Below are 17062 nucleotides of genomic sequence, written 5' to 3' on the forward strand. Positions count from 1 at the left end.
ATATTTGGCCACAAGATGGCCACAGTGAGTTTGTTATTTTTTTCCAGTCCTCCTAGCTTCCCCGAAGCAAACAGAAGACGGAAACTTTTTTTTTTTTTTTATCTCAGAAATTTCTGCTGGGGACTTGGATCAATTAACGGGAACCATGTTCCCATTGATTGATCCCTGGGCTACCGGGGGGTGGCACGGGGGCACGCGGGCGTGCCTGTGATCGCCCGTGGGAGCGCACCGAAGCGTGCATTAGCATTGCAGCAGCCGTCTGGACAAGAGGATCACGTCCAGGCGGCATAAATGGTTAAATCAGGGTTGAAGTAGTTTATGTTACAGGAATAGTTGTCTGAGGCTCAGCTGTGTTTTCATCCATGCTTTTTCTATGTGCTTTCCACAACAACAGAGCACACATCTGACTGAGAAGACAGTGAAGCATTGCTGTTCTATCTATCATGGTCGCGAGCTATCAATATATCTCTCAGGTTGTCACATTGTGTCAGCTATAGAGCATAGCTCCCAACTGTCCCTCTTTTGGAGGGACAGTCCCTCTTTGGGAGCCCTGTCCCTCTGTCCCTCTTTCACCCTCATTTGTCCCTCTTTCAGCACTTTGTCCCTCTTTCTATGTAAATATATATTTCTATACTAAAAATCTGTTTGACTCTAAACTTTATTCCCATCCTTTAAATTGTTAGATTACTAATTGTAAAATGTTAATATGAAGGAAAATGAACCAGGATAGAAAGGACCAGTGTGGTTTGAATTATATAACGTATTTTTCTTATGAAATCTTTATGGTATGCATAACTACGGGTGTGACGGGGGCGTGATCAGGGGTGTGTGTCCCTCTTTCTCAACTCAAAAAGTTGGGAGGTATGATAGAGAACTCTTTCAACAGCTTTTGATGAGATGGCATCTCGCCCCAGGCAAACTGTCACTAATATCTGCCTCTCACTCTGATAGATGCCGGAGGAATTGCTTCAAAGCAGGAGTATTGCTACATGTGTGCTGGAGCTGCCCTTTTATTAGCAGACTATGGGCACAATGTTTTCAGTTTAAAAGAGACTTACTTGGTATAAGAAATGACTATGGAGCCAGCGTCCAGTGAAAAATGGCGCTGGTTAAATAATGGCGCCCCTTTTTAAAACCTGCTTTTTTTGTTCTGCCTGAACGATATTTATCGTTTTAACCCCTGCTTCGCTGCCGTTTGGAAAATGTCTGCCCGCCAACTTTAACGTTTAATAGCACAGCCCCCTTAAAAGATAAAAACACCAAAGGGAACATTAAGAAGAACGGTGGGAACAAGAGGATTTTTTTTTTTTTCAAAAAGACCTTATACTTTTTGAGAAAATCGATTTTAAAAGTTCAAAGAAAAAAAAACAATACATTTAAATGCCGGTCAATGACAGATCGTGGGAAATATTTCCCAGCAGTTAATAGCAAAGTCCCCTTACATCCTAGCAACACCAAATTGGCAGGATATATTAAAAAGATACTGGGAAACAATATTAAAAAAAAAATTAAAAAATCTATTTTTGGGGAATGTTCTGAGTGGGGGAAATTTGAAAAAAGACGTGGCGTCCCCCCCTCCCGAGCCTCTGTAACCCCTTGTCCCCCATGCAGGCTGGGATAGCCAGAATGCGGAGCCCCACCTGACTGGGGCTTCACACCCTGAGCTATACCAGCCCACATGGCCGATGGTATGGGGGGCTCTGGGGAAGAGGGGCGGCTGCATGCTTGTTCCAGGTGTGACTCCGCTGGCTGCATGCTTGTTCCAGGTGTGACTGTACTGCCTGCATGCTTGTTCCAGGTGTGACTCCGCTGGCTGCATGCTTGTTCCAGGTGTGACTCCACTGGCTGCATGCTTGTTCCAGGGGTGACTCCTCTGGCTGCATGCTTGTTCCAGGTGTGACTCCACTGGCTGCATGCTTGTTCCAGGTGTGACTCCGCTGGCTGCATGCTTGTTCCAGGTGTGACTCCGCTGGCTGCATGCTTGTTCCAGGTGTGACTCTGCTGGCTGCATGCTTGTTCCAGGTGTGACTCTGCTGGCTGCATGCTTGTTCCAGGTGTGACTCCGCTGGCTGCATGCTTGTTCCAGGTGTGACTCCGCTGGCTGCATGCTTGTTCCAGGTGTGACTCCGCTGGCTGCATGCTTGTTCCAGGTGTGACCCCGCTGGCTGCATGCTTGTTCCAGGTGTGACTCCGCTGGCTGCATGCTTGTTCCAGGTGTGACTCCGCTGGCTGCATGCTTGTTCCAGGTGTGACTCCGCTTGCTGCATGCTTGTTCCAGGTGTGACTCCACTGGCAGCATGCTTGTTCCAGGTGTGACTCCGCTGGCTGCATGCTTGTTCCAGGTGTGACTGCTGGCGGCATGCTTGTTCCAGGTGTGACTCCGCTGGCTGCATGCTTGTTCCAGGTGTGACTGCTGGCGGCATGCTTGTTCCAGGTGTGACTGCGTTGGCTGCATGTATGTTCCCGGTGTGACTCCGCTGGCTGCATGCTTGTTCCAGGTGTGAGCCCTCTGGCTGCATGCTTGTTCCAGGTGTAACTACTGGCTGCATGCTTGTTCCAGGTGTAACTATGCCAGCTGCATGCTTGTTCCAGGGGTGACTCCGCTGGCTGCATGCTTGTTCCAGGTGTGACTCTGCTGGCTGCATGCTTGTTCCCGGTGTGACTCCACTGGCTGCATGCTTGTTCCAGGTGTGACTCTGCTGGCTGCATGCTTGTTCCAGGTGTGACTCCGCTGGCTGCATGCTTGTTCCAGGTGTAACTCTGCTATCTGCATGCTTGTTCCAGGTGTGACTCTGCTGGCTGCATGCTTGTTCCAGGTGTGACTCAGCTGGCTGCATGCTTGTTCCAGGTGTGACTCTGCTGGCTGCATGCTTGTTCCAGGTGTGACTCCGCTGGCTGCATGCTTGTTCCAGGTGTGACTCCGCTGGCTGCATGCTTGTTCCAGGTGTGACTCCAATGGCTGCATGCTTGTTCCAGGTGTGACTCCGCTGGCTGCATGCTTGTTCCAGGTGTAACTCTGCAATCTGCATGCTTGTTCCAGGTGTGACTCCAATGGCTGCATGCTTGTTTCAGGGGTGACTCTGCTGGCTGCATGCTTGTTCCAGGGGTGACTCTGCTGGCTGCATGCTTGTTCCAGGTGTGACTCCGCTGGCTGCATGCTTGTTCCAGGTGTAACTCTGCTGGCTGCATGCTTGTTCCAGGTGTAACTCTGCTGGCTGCATGCTTGTTCCAGGTATGACTCTGCTGGCTGCATGCTTGTTCCAGGTTTAACTCCGCTGACTGCATGCTTGTTCCAGGTGTGACTCCACTGGCTGCATGCTTGTTCCAGGTATGACTCTGCTGGCTGCATGCTTGTTCCAGGGTTAACTCCGCTGACTGCATGCTTGTTCCAGGTGTGACTCCTCTGGCTGCATGCTTGTTCCAGGTGTGACTGCACTGGCTGCATGCTTGTTCCAGGTGTGACTCTGCTGGCTGCATGCTTGTTCCAGGTGTGACTCTGCTGGCTGCATGCTTGTTCCAGGTGTGACTCTGCTGGCTGCATGCTTGTTCCAGGTGTGACTCTGCTGGCTGCATGCTTGTTCCAGGTGTGACTCCTCTGGCTGCATGCTTGTTCCAGGTGTGACTCCATTCGCTGCATGCTTGTTCCAGGGGTGACTCCATTCGCTGCATGCTTGTTCCAGGTGTGACTCTGCTGGCTGCATGCTTGTTCCAGGGGTGACTCCGCTGGCTGCATGCTTGTTCCAGGTGTAACTCTGCTATCTGCATGCTTGTTCCAGGTGTGACTCTGCTGGCTGCATGCTTGTTTCAGGTGTGACTCTGCTGGCTGCATGCTTGTTCCAGGGGTGACTCTGCTGGCTGCATGCTTGTTCCAGATGTGACTCCGCTGGCTGCATGCTTGTTCCAGGTGTGACTCCAATGGCTGCATGCTTGTTCCAGGTGTGACTCCGCTGGCTGCATGCTTGTTCCAGGTTTAACTCCGCTGACTGCATGCTTGTTCCAGGTGTGACTCCACTGGCTGCATGCTTGTTCCAGGTGTGACTCTGCTGGCTGCATGCTTGTTCCAGGTGCGACTCCGCTGGCTGCATGCTTGTTCCAGGTGTGACTCTGCTGGCTGCATGCTTGTTCCAGGTGTGACCCCGCTGGCTGCATGCTTGTTCCAGGTGAGACTCCGCTGGCTGCATGCTTGTTCCAGGTGTGACTCCATTCGCTGCATGCTTGTTCCAGGGGTGACTCCATTCGCTGCATGCTTGTTCCAGGTGTGACTCTGCTGGCTGCATGCTTGTTCCAGGTGTGACTCCGCTGGCTGCATGCTTGTTCCAGGTATGACTCTGCTGGCTGCATGCTTGTTCCAGGTTTAACTCCGCTGACTGCATGCTTGTTCCAGGTGTGACTCCACTGGCTGCATGCTTGTTCCAGGTGTGACTCTGCTGGCTGCATGCTTGTTCCAGGTGCGACTCTGCTGGCTGCATGCTTGTTCCAGGTGTGACTGTACTGGTTGCGTGCTTGTTCCAGGTGTGACTCCGCTGACTGCATGCTTGTTCCAGGTGTGACTCCTCTGGCTACATGCTTGTTCCAGGTGTGACTCTGCTGGCTGCATGCTTGTTCCAGGGGTGACTCCGCTGGCTGCATGCTTGTTCCAGGGGTGACTGTACTGGTTGCGTGCTTGTTCCAGGTGTGACTCCGCTGGCTGCATGCTTGTTCCAGGTGTGACTCCATTCGCTGCATGCTTGTTCCAGGTATAACCCACATAGGGTAGTCAGGGTGGAGCTTGAAGGGGACAGAGGATAGCTCCACCCACTTTCTACCTTTGCTGCTGATAGATTATAAGTGGAAGAGTCCGTAGCATGCGGAAGATAGATTCTAACTTTATTGAAAAAACAACAGCAAGATACAAAAGAAAAAAGTGTCTGACATGCTTGGAACGGCACCTGCTGAGTCATAGACGACAATATAGCCATCCATCCATGTATTTAGGGAAGAGAACGCACCCAGTCAGCCTCTGTGCAGACAGGGAACTCATTACACACTGCAGGAGAAAGCCCAATTCACAGCACAACTGCATGTAATACAAACATTGTACAAAGATATCAGTGTAAAAGCTCCCACCAGCATGCAGACCCTCTGGGGAACCGGGAGTACCGCCCCTCTGACTGGACACCTTCTACACCCTGCAACTGCTCCTGTCACCACAACGCACCCCCGAAAATGCCACATCAGCGATGTCACCAATTCTGCAGGAACCCCCCTATAGTGTACAGGTGCACAATACACTATGACTGTGGTAGGATTAGAGTGTGCGCTCCTCTGAGAACAGTCAGTGACATGACTATGTACTCTGTAATGTGCTGCAGGAGATGTCAGTGCTATATAAATACATAATAATAATAATATGGTAGGACATTAGGCTATGACTATGGTAGGATTAGAGTGTGAGCTCCTCTGAGGACAGTCAGTGACATGACTATGTACTCTGTAATGTGCTGCAGGAGATGTCAGTGCTATATAAATACATAATAATACTATGGTAGGACATTACACTATGACTATGGTAGGATTAGAGTGTGAGCTCCTCTGAGGACAGTCAGTGACATGACTATGTACTCTGTAATGTGCTGCAGAAGATGTCAGTGCTATATAAATACATAATAATAATATGGTAGGACATTACACTATGACTATGGTAGGATTAGAGTGTGAGCTCCTCTGAGGACAGTCAGTGACATGACTATGTACTCTGTAAAGTGCTGCAGGAGATGTCAGTGCTATATAAATATATAATAATAATATGGTAGGACATAAGGCTATGACTATGGTAGGATTAGAGTGTGAGCTCCTCTGAGGACGGTCAGTGACATGACTATGTACTCTGTAGTGTGCTGCAGGAGATGTCAGTGCTATATAAATACATAATAATAATATGGTAGGACATTACACTATGACTATGGTAGGATTAGAGTGTGAGCTCCTCTGAGGACAGTCAGTGACATGACTATGTACTCTGCAATGTGCTGCAGGAGATGTCAGTGCTATATAAATATATAATAATAATATGGTAGGACATTAGACTATGACTATGGTAGGATTAGAGTGTGAGCTCCTCTGAGGACAGTCAGTGACATGACTATGTACTCTGTAATGTGCTGCAGGAGATGCCAGTGCTATATAAATACATAATAATAATATGGTAGGACATTAGACTATGACTATGGTAGGATTAGAGTGTGAGCTCCTCAGGAGACAGTCAGTGACATGACTATGTACTCTGTAATGTGCTGCAGGAGATGTCAGTGCTATATAAATACATAATAATAATATGGTAGGACATTACACTATGACTATGGTAGGATTAGAGTGTGAGCTCCTCTGAGGACAGTCAGTGACATGACTATGTACTCTGTAAAGTGCTGCAGAAGATGTCAGTGCTATATAAATACATAATAATAATATGGTAGGACATTAGACTATGACTATGGTAGGATTAGAGTGTGAGCTCCTCTGAGGACAGTCAGTGACATGACTATGTACTATGTAATGTGCTGCAGAAGATGTCAGTGCTATATAAATACATAATAATAATATGGTAGGACATTACACTATGACTATGGTAGGATTAGAGTGTGAGCTCCTCTGAGGACAGTCAGTGACATGACTATGTACTCTGTAATGTGCTGCAGAAGATGTCAGTGCTATATAAATACATAATAATAATATGGTAGGACATTACACTATGACTATGGTAGGATTAGAGTGTGAGCTCCTCTGAGGACAGTCAGTGATATAACTATGTACTCTGTAATGTGCTGCAGGAGATGTCAGTGCTATATAAATACATAATAGTAATATGGTAGGACATTAGACTATGACTATGGTAGGATTAGATTGTGAGCTCCTCTGAGGACAGTCAGTGACATGGCTATGTACTCTGCAATGTGCTGCAGGAGATGTCAGTGCTATATAAATATATAATAATAATATGGTAGGACATTAGACTATGACTATGGTAGGATTAGAGTGTGAGCTCCTCTGAGGACAGTCAGTGACATGACTATGTACTCTGTAATGTGCTGCAGGAGATGCCAGTGCTATATAAATACATAATAATAATATGGTAGGACATTAGACTATGACTATGGTAGGATTAGAGTGTGAGCTCCTCAGGAGACAGTCAGTGACATGACTATGTACTCTGTAATGTGCTGCAGGAGATGCCAGTGCTATATAAATACATAATAATAATATGGTAGGACATTAGACTATGACTATGGTAGGATTAGAGTGTGAGCTCCTCAGGAGACAGTCAGTGACATGACTATGTACTCTGTAATGTGCTGCAGAAGATGTCAGTGCTATATAAATACATAATAATAATATGGTAGGACATTAGACTATGACTATGGTAGGATTAGAGTGTGAGCTCCTCTGAGGACTGTCAGTGACATGACTATGTACTCTGTAATGTGCTGCAGAAGATGTCAGTGCTATATAAATACATAATAATAATATGGTAGGACATTACACTATGACTATGGTAGGATTAGAGTGTGAGCTCCTCTGAGGACAGTCAGTGACATGACTATGTACTCTGTAAAGTGCTGCAGAAGATGTCAGTGCTATATAAATACATAATAATATTAATATGGTAGGACATTAGACTATGACTATGGTAGGATTAGAGTGTGAGCTCCTCTGAGGACAGTCAGTGACATGGCTATGTACTCTGTAATGTGCTGCAGAAGATGTCAGTGCTATATAAATACATAATAATATGGTGGGGCATTAGACTATGACTATGGTAGGATTAGATTGTGAGCTCCTCTGAGGACAGTCAGTGACATGACTATGTACTCTGTACAGCACTGCAGAATATGTCAGTGCTATATAAATACATAATAATAATATGGTAGGACATTAGACTATGACTATGGTGGGATGAGAGTGTGAGCTCCTCTGAGGACAGTCAGTGACATGACTATGTACTCTGTAATGTGCTGCAGGAGATGTCACTGCTATATAAATACATAATAATAATATGGTAGGACATTAGACTATGACTATGGTAGGATTAGATTGTGAGCTCCTCTGAGGACAGTCAGTGACATGACTATGCACTCTGTAATGTGCTGCAGAAGATGTCAGTGCTATATAAATACATAACAATAATATGGTAGGACATTAGACTATGACTATGGTAGGATTAGATTGTGAGCTCCTCTGAGGACAGTCAGTGACATGACTATGCACTCTGTAATGTGCTGCAGAAGATGTCAGTGCTATATAAATACATAACAATAATATGGTAGGACATTAGACTATGACTATGGTAGGATTAGATTGTGAGCTCCTCTGAGGACAGTCAGTGACATAACTATGTACTCTGTACAGTGCTGCAGAAGATGTCAGTGCTACATAAATACATAATAATAATATGGTGGGGCATTAGACTATGACTATGGTAGGATTAGATTGTGAGCTCCTCTGAGGACAGTCAGTGACATGACTATGTACTCAGTACAGCGCTGCAGGAGATGTCAGTGTTATATAAATACATAATAATAATATGGTAGGACATTACACTATGACTATGGTAGGATTAGAGTGTGAGCTCCTCTGAGGACAGTCAGTGACATGACTATGTACTCTGTAAAGTGCTGCAGAAGATGTCAGTGCTATATAAATACATAATAATAATATGGTAGGACATTAGACTATGACTATGGTAGGATTAGAGTGTTAGCTCCTCTGAGGACAGTCAGTGACATGGCTATGTACTCTGTAATGTGCTGCAGAAGATGTCAGTGCTATATAAATACATAATAATATGGTGGGGCATTAGACTATGACTATGGTAGGATTAGATTGTGAGCTCCTTTGAGGACAGTCAGTGACATGACTATGTACTCTGTACAGCGCTGCAGAATATGTCAGTGCTATATAAATACATAATAATAATATGGTAGGACATTAGACTATGACTATGGTAGGATGAGAGTGTGAGCTCCTCTGAGGACAGTCAGTGACATGACTATGTACTCTGTAATGTGCTGCAGGAGATGTCAGTGTTATATAAATACATAATAATAATATGGTAGGACATTAGACTATGACTATGGTAGGATTAGATTGTGAGATCCTCTGAGGACAGTCAGTGACATGACTATGTACTCTGTAATGTGCTGCAGAAGATGTCAGTGATATATAAATACATAATAATAATATGGTGGGGCATTAGACTATGACTATGGTAGGATTAGATTGTGAGCTCCTCTGAGGACAGTCAGTGACATGGCTATGTACTCTGTAATGTGCTGCAGGAGATGTCAGTGCTATATAAATACATAATAATAATAATATGTAGGGATGGGACGAATCCACAATTTCTTCGAATCCGAATCCGGATCCGAATCTAAAAAGGTTCTCGAATATCTCGAACCTTTCGAATCCCGAATCTAACAAATCCTGCACATAAGAATTGTGCGATCCATGGTATAGTTGCCCGCAGTATAGGTACCCAGGCATAGGTGCCCGCAGTATAGGTAGCTAGGTAAAGGTGTCTTCAGTATAGCTAGCAAGGTATATGGGCCTTCACTATAGGTTGCAAGGTATAGGGGCATTCAGTATAGGCAGCAGGGTATAGTGGCCTTCAGTATAGGCAGCAGGGTATAGTGGCCTTCAGTATAGGCAGCAGGGTATAGTGGCCTTCAGTATAGGCAGCAGGGTATAGGGGCCTTCAGTATAGGCAGCAGGGTATAGGGGCCTTCAGTATAGGCCGCAGGGTATAGGGGCCTTCAGTATAGGCAGCAGGGTATAGGGGCCTTCAGTATAGACAGCAGGGTATAGGGGGCTTCAGTATAAGCAGCAGGGTATAGGGGCCTTCAGTATAGGCAGCAGGGTATAGGGGCCTTCAGTATAGGCAGCAGGGTATGGGGGGCTTCAGTATAGGTAGCAGGTTATGGGGGGCTTCAGTATAGGTAGCAGGCTATGGGGGGCTTCAGTATAGGTAGCACGCTATGGGGGGCTTCAGTATAGGTAGCAGGCTATGGGGGGATCCAGTATAGGTAGCAGGCTATGGGGGGATCAGTATAGGTAGCAGGCTGGGGGGATCAGTATAGGTAGCAGGCTGGGGGGCTCAGTATAGGTAGCAGGCTGGGGGGATCAGTATAGGTAGCAGGCTGGGGGATCAGTATAGGTAGCAGGCTGGGGGGATCAGTATAGATAGCAGGCTGGGGGGATCAGTATAGATAGCAGGCTGGGGGGATCAGTATAGGTAGCAGGCTGGGGGGATCAGTATAGGTAGCAGGCTATGGGGGGATTAGTATAGTGGTAGCAGGCTGGGGGGCTCAGTATAGGTAGCAGGCTGGGGGGCTCAGTGTAGGTAACAGGCAGGGGGGATCAGTATAGGTAGCAGGCTGGGGGGATCAGTATAGGTAGCAGGCTGGGGGGATCAGTATAGGTAGCAGGCTGGGGGGATCAGTATAGGTAGCAGGCTGGGGGGGGGGCTCAGTATAGGTAGCAGGCTATGGGGGGATCAGTATAGGTAGCAGGCTGGGGGGCTCAGTATAGGTAGCAGGCTGGGGGGCTCAGTGTAGGTAACAGGCTGGGGGGATCAGTATAGGTAGCAGGCTGGGGGGCTCAGTATAGGTAGCAGGCTGGGGGGCTCAGTATAGGTAGCAGGCTGGGGGGATCAGTATAGGTAGCAGGCTGGGGGGCTCAGTATAGGTAGCAGGCTGGGGGGCTCAGTATAGGTAGCAGGCTGGGGGGCTCAGTATAGGTAGCAGGCTGGGGGGCTCAGTGTAGGTAACAGGCTGGGGGGCTCAGTATAGGTAGCAGGCTGGGGGGCTCAGTATAGGTAGCAGGCTGGGGGGCTCAGTGTAGGTAACAGGCTGGGGGGCTCAGTGTAGGTAGCAGGCTGGGGGGCTCAGTGTAGGTAACAGGCTGGGGGGCTCAGTATAGGTAGCAGGCTGGGGGGATCAGTATAGTTAGCAGGCTGGGGGGCTCAGTGTAGGTAGCAGGCTGGGGGGCTCAGTGTAGGTAGCAGGCTGGGGGGCTCAGTGTAGGTAGCAGGCTGGGGGGCTCAGTGTAGGTAGCAGGCTGGGGGGATCAGTGTAGGTAGCAGGCTGGGGGGATCAGTGTAGGTAGCAGGCTGGGGGGCTCAGTGTAGGTAGCAGGCTGGGGGGATCAGTGTAGGTAGCAGGCTGGGGGGATCAGTGTAGGTAGCAGGCTGGGGGGATCAGTGTAGTTAGCAGGCTGGGTGGGCTACCTTACCTACACTGCAGTAGGTAGCTGGGTCATATCCTCCTCCTCCCGCTCCCCGCAGCCTCCTCCGCTCGCCCCCCTGCATAAATAAGCAGAAGCAGCCTCTCACCTCCAGCGTGGAGTGCGGTGCAGCAGACTTCACTTCCTAGTTCCCCCTAGTGGCCACCTGACCGGCTCTTACTGATGACGTAGTAAGAGCCAGTCACTAGGGGGAATAAGGAAGTCTGCAGGAGGTCTGCCGCTCCGGAGTCCGGGCTCCACGCTGGAGGTGAGAGAGGCTGCTGATCTTATTTATGCGGCGGGCGAGCAGAGGAGGCTGCGGGGAGTGGGAGGAGGACATTTGCGAGCGGGGAAAGCGGCGGATGCGCGGCGATGCAGCGTCGGGATTCGGCGGATTCGGCGAGCGGAAAATGGCGTCGGGATTCGAGTCCACGAATCTCGAATATTTCCTAATATTCGAGGGATTCGTGGATTCGCCGGATTCGTCGTCCCATCCCTAATAATATGGTAGGGCATTAGACTATGACTATGGTAGGATTAGAGTGTGAGCTCCTCTGAGGACAGTCAGTGACATGACTATGTACTCTGTAATGTGCTGCAGAAGATGTCAGTGCTATATAAATACATAATAATAATATGGTAGGACATTAGACTATGACTATGGTAGGATTAGATTGTGAGCTCCTCTGAGGACAGTCAGTGACATGACTATGTACTCTGTAATGTGCTGCAGAAGATGTCAGTGCTATATAAATACACAATAATAATATGGTAGGACATTAGACTATGACTATGGTAGGATTAGATTGTGAGCTCCTCTGAGGACAGTCAGTGACATGACTATGTGCTCTGTAATGTGCTGCAGAAGATGTCAGTGCTATATAAATACATAATAATAATATGGTAGGACATTATACTATGACTATGGTAGGATTAGAGTGTGAGCTCCTCTGAGGACAGTCAGTGACATGACAATGTACTCTGCAATGTGCTGCAGAAGATGTCAGTGCTATATAAATACATAATAATAATATGGTAGGAAATTAAACTATGACTATGGTAGGATTAGAGTGTGAGCTCCTCTGAGGACAGTCAGTGACATGACTATGTACTCTGTAATGTGCTGCAGAAGATGTCAGGGTATATAAATACATAATAATAATATGGTAGGACATTAGACTATGACTATGGTAGGATTAGAGTGTGAGCGCCTCTGAGGACAGTCAGTGACATGACTATGTGCTCTGTAATGTGCTGCAGAAGATGTCAGTGCTATATAAATACATAATAATAATATGGTAGGACATTAGACTATGACTATGGTAGGATTAGAGTGTGAGCTCCTCTGAGGACAGTCAGTGACATGACTATGTACTCTGTAATGCACTGCAGGAGATGTCAGTGCTATATAAATATATAATAATAATGTGGTAGGACATTAGACTATGACTATGGTAGGATTAGATTGTGAGCTCCTCTGAGGACAGTCAGTGACATGACTATGTACTCTGTAATGTGCTGCAGGAGATGTCAGTGCTATATAAATACATAATAATAATATGGTAGGACATTAGGCTACGACTATGGTAGGATTAGAGTGTGAGCTCCTCTGAGGACAGTCAGTGACATGACCATGTACTCTGTAATGTGCTGCAGAAGATGTCAGTGCTATATAAATACATAATAATAATATGGTAGGACATTAGACTATGACTATGGTAGGATTAGAGTGTCAGCTCCTCTGAGGACAGCCAGTGACATGACTATGTACTCTGTAATGTGCTGCAGGAGATGTCAGTGCTATATAAATACATAATAATAATATGGTAGGACATTAGACTATGACTATGGTAGGATTAGAGTGTGAGCTCCTCTGAGGACAGCCAGTGACATGACTATGTACTCTGTAATGTGCTGCAGGAGATGTCAGTGCTATATAAATACATAATAATAATATGGTAGGACATTACACTATGACTATGGTAGGATTAGAGTGTGAGCTCCTCTGAGGACACTCAGTGACATGACTATGTGCTCTGTAATGTGCTGCAGAAGATGTCAGTGCTATATAAATACATAATAATAATATGGTAGGACATTACACTATGACTGTGGTAGGATTAGATTGTGAGCTCCTCTGAGGACAGTCAGTGACATGGCTATGTACTCTGTAATGTGCTGCAGAAGATGTCAGTGCTATATAAATACATAATAATAATAATATGGCAGGACATTAGACTATGACTATGGTAGGGATTAGACTGTGAGCTCCTCTGAGGACAGTCAGTGACATGACTATGTACTCTGTAATGTGCTGCAGGAGATGTCAGTGCTATATAAATACATAATAATAATATGGTAGGACATTAGACTATGACTATGGTAGGATTAGATAGTGAGCTCCTCTGAGGACAGTCAGTGACATGACTATGTACTCTGCAATGTGCTGCAGAGGATGTCAGTGCTATATAAATACATAATAATAATATGGTAGGACGTTACACTATGACTATGGTAGGATTAGAGTGTGAGCTCCTCTTAGGACAGTCAGTGACATGACTATGTACTCTGTAATGTGCTGCAGGAGATGTCAGTGCTATATAAATACATAATAATAATATGGTAGGACATTACACTATGACTATGGTAGGATTAGAGTGTGAGCTCCTCTGAGGACAGTCAGTGACATGACTATGTACTCTGTAATGTGCTGCAGGAGATGTCAGTGCTATATAAATACATAATAATAATAATAAGGTAGGACATTAGACTATGACTATGGTAGGATTAGATTGTGAGCTCCTCTGAGGACAGTCAGTGACATGACTATGTACTCTGTAATGTGCTGCAGGAGATGTCAGTGCTATATAAATACATAATAATAATATGGTAGGACATTAGACTATGACTATGGTGGGATTAGAGTGTGAGCTCCTCTGAGGACAGTCAGTGACATGACTATGTACTCTGTAATGTGCTGCAGAAGATGTCAGTGCTATATAAATACATAATAATAATATGGGAGAGCATTAGGCTATGACTATGGTGGGATTAGAGTGTGAGCTCCTCTGAGGACAGTCAGTGACATGACTATGTACTCTGTAATGTGCTGCAGGAGATGTCAGTGCTATATAAATACATAATAATAATAATAAGGTAGGACATTAGACTATGACTATGGTAGGATTAGATTGTGAGCTCCTCTGAGGACAGTCAGAGACATGACTATGTACTCTGTAATGTGCTGCAGGAGATGTCAGTGCTATATAAATACATAATAATAATATGGTAGGACATTAGACTATGACTATGGTGGGATTAGAGTGTGAGCTCCTCTGAGGACAGTCAGTGACATGACTATGTACTCTGTAATGTGCTGCAGAAGATGTCAGTGCTATATAAATACATAATAATAATATGGGAGGACATTAGGCTATGACTATGGTGGGATTAGAGTGTGTGCTCCTCTGAGGACAGTCAGAGACATGACTATGTACTCTGTAATGTGCTGCAGGAGATGTCAGTGCTATATAAATACATAATAATAATATGGTAGGACATTACACTATGACTATGGTAGGATTAGAGTGCGAGTTCCTCTGAGGATAGTCAGTGACATGACTATGTACTCTGTAATGTGCTGCAGGAGATGTCAGTGCTATATAAATACATAATAATAATATGGTAGGACATTAGATTATGACTATGGTAGGATTAGAGTGTGAGCTCCTCTGAGGACAGTCAGTGACATGACTATGTACTCTGTAAAGTGCTGCAGAAGATGCCAGTGCTATATTCAGATATATTGTAATAATTATAACAACAGTAACATCCTCAGTTGTATGTAAATTTGCCTTGTGCTTTAAGAAGGGAAAATTACATTTAGCTGTAATAGAGTTATTTTTTAGCCCTTTATACATTCCTGGTGCTTCCGGGTCACTATTATTATTATTAATATATAAGGCCAGGGTGACACCAGGAGGCCACGTATGAGCTAGTCGCCTAGGTGACACCAGGAGGCCACGTATGAGATAAGAGGACACAATGGTGCTGAAGGAGCTGCTGTGGGCGTTGATGTTTTTCATTTCTTTGTAACATGAAACTTATCTAACCGCATTTCTGAGAACTTGATGCTTGTCTGACCACAGCTAACTGGAAATTCCAGCAACACATATTTTCCAGTTCTTCAGACACTTACCGTAGTTCTAGATGAATTCTTCACCTGCCTCAGTTTCTCCACTAAAAAAAAGTATTTTAATCCTGTAAGGTGTGAAAATGAGTTAGACCTGCGTCGGTTTTTTTATCCGCTGTCTATGTCCCTACTTGTTTTTATACCTCCCTTCTGACGTGGGGCCTGTACTCACCATGTGATTTCCTGATGATTTTTCTGGTGATCGGTGATTTTTTGAGGAACGAGCGGATGTTTCCGTGGTTTTGCGATGTGGGTACAGGCGCGCGATCACATGAATGACGTTCAGCGACGCGCGCCGATACCGACCGTCATGGTGGATCGGAACTTTAAGATCCCCAACAACTCTGTACAAACTTCTGGGTTTGCTTGATTTCCTGTTCGCGGCTGTCGCTTCCTGTTGTATAACGGCGCCTGACATTGCGAGCAGGAAGAGGAATCGCTGAATGCTCGTCATCAAGGGGGCGTCGCTGGACCCGGCGGGTGGGTGGTATACAGCTTTAGAGCTTGGACCTCATTGGCTTTAAAGGGTCTCCGAGCACCTCTCATGGGCATGCCTTTAAGCCAGACGACTTCCAACAAAGTCATGCTATGACCCCTCTGGAGGAGCCTCTTGCAATGGCCATGCGTGTCACTTCCTCTTCCTGCTTCATTCAGTGATGCACTTCTCTAACAGAGAAGACAGGGGTGACCCGGAAGTTATAACATAGACAAGAGCCGCAATTTTTAAATTGAAATCGAATGAAAACTATTTGGTGTAGAACGGCGATTCAGGCATCAAATGAAAGAGGAGAGCAGAAGTTACAGAAAGGTATGCATATCTAAGTACTTTGCAGTACTGGTCGGAGTTTTAAAGGCATGCCCATGAGAGGTGCTCGGAGTCCCTTTAATCTGATCTCTGGTAGACCTGTAGGAAAGACATGAGAGTCCACAACAAAATAACTTGATGAGGCCTTTCCCATTCTACAAGATGAGAACATGTCTGGTTCCATGGTGTCTGTAGAACAACAAAACTAACCCAATCGGGCCTCAGCCCTTGATGTGGGGAAGGTTCTACAAGCTTTCATCTTTTATCAGTGCTGTGATAATTATACAGTATATAGATCCAGCACAATGTTTTGGGCCACACGCCCTTTGCCAAGTGCTTGGCCATCTGGTGAACAAGATTCAACTATGTAGACAATTAACTGAAGAGCCAGTCACATTTTGGCATTACGTCTGTGATAACGACATCATCTGAAGCTGAACATTGCTTATATAAGCCACTCTGCGTTGTTACGTCAATCTATGTTACTGTTGGACTGGTTTACTTTAAAAAAAACGGGTGTGTCTAATTTTTTTAATGTTTTGCTAGGGGATATTCTGTCTTTATTTCTTCCTCCTCCTTTTTTTCATAGACTCGGGGTTGTGTATATTACTTTCATCCTGATCTCCCTTGTGGCCTGGCTCACATAGGACAGGCCACAAGGGCACCTGATTGAATAAACCACCCCCTTTGGAGTCACACGTGGCAAAGTCTCTGTTATGGGGTTGACTGATCTCTGGCAGTGTGCATAAGAGCCTGCTGGCAGTTCAGGCAGAGATGCACCTTTCTTAGGTTGGCCCAGACATAATTGTCTT

The 17062-nt window shown here is 45.9% G+C and overlaps 1 protein-coding gene across 1 annotated transcript in view; it reads left to right on the forward strand.

The window, feature by feature from the left end:
- The first annotated feature begins 11475 nt into the window (after positions 1 to 11475).
- The window catches only part of LOC137570292 (E3 ubiquitin/ISG15 ligase TRIM25-like), a 61367-nt gene continuing 55780 nt past the window's right edge, over positions 11476 to 17062 (forward strand). Inside the window, exon 1 of the mRNA XM_068278924.1 lies at positions 11476 to 11521. The gene's annotated coding sequence lies outside the window, so the exon portion shown is untranslated. The remainder of the gene's footprint in view (positions 11522 to 17062) is intronic.

Source organism: Hyperolius riggenbachi, chromosome 4 (genome assembly GCF_040937935.1).
Source record: "Hyperolius riggenbachi isolate aHypRig1 chromosome 4, aHypRig1.pri, whole genome shotgun sequence".
Classification (NCBI taxonomy): Eukaryota; Metazoa; Chordata; class Amphibia; order Anura; family Hyperoliidae; genus Hyperolius; species Hyperolius riggenbachi.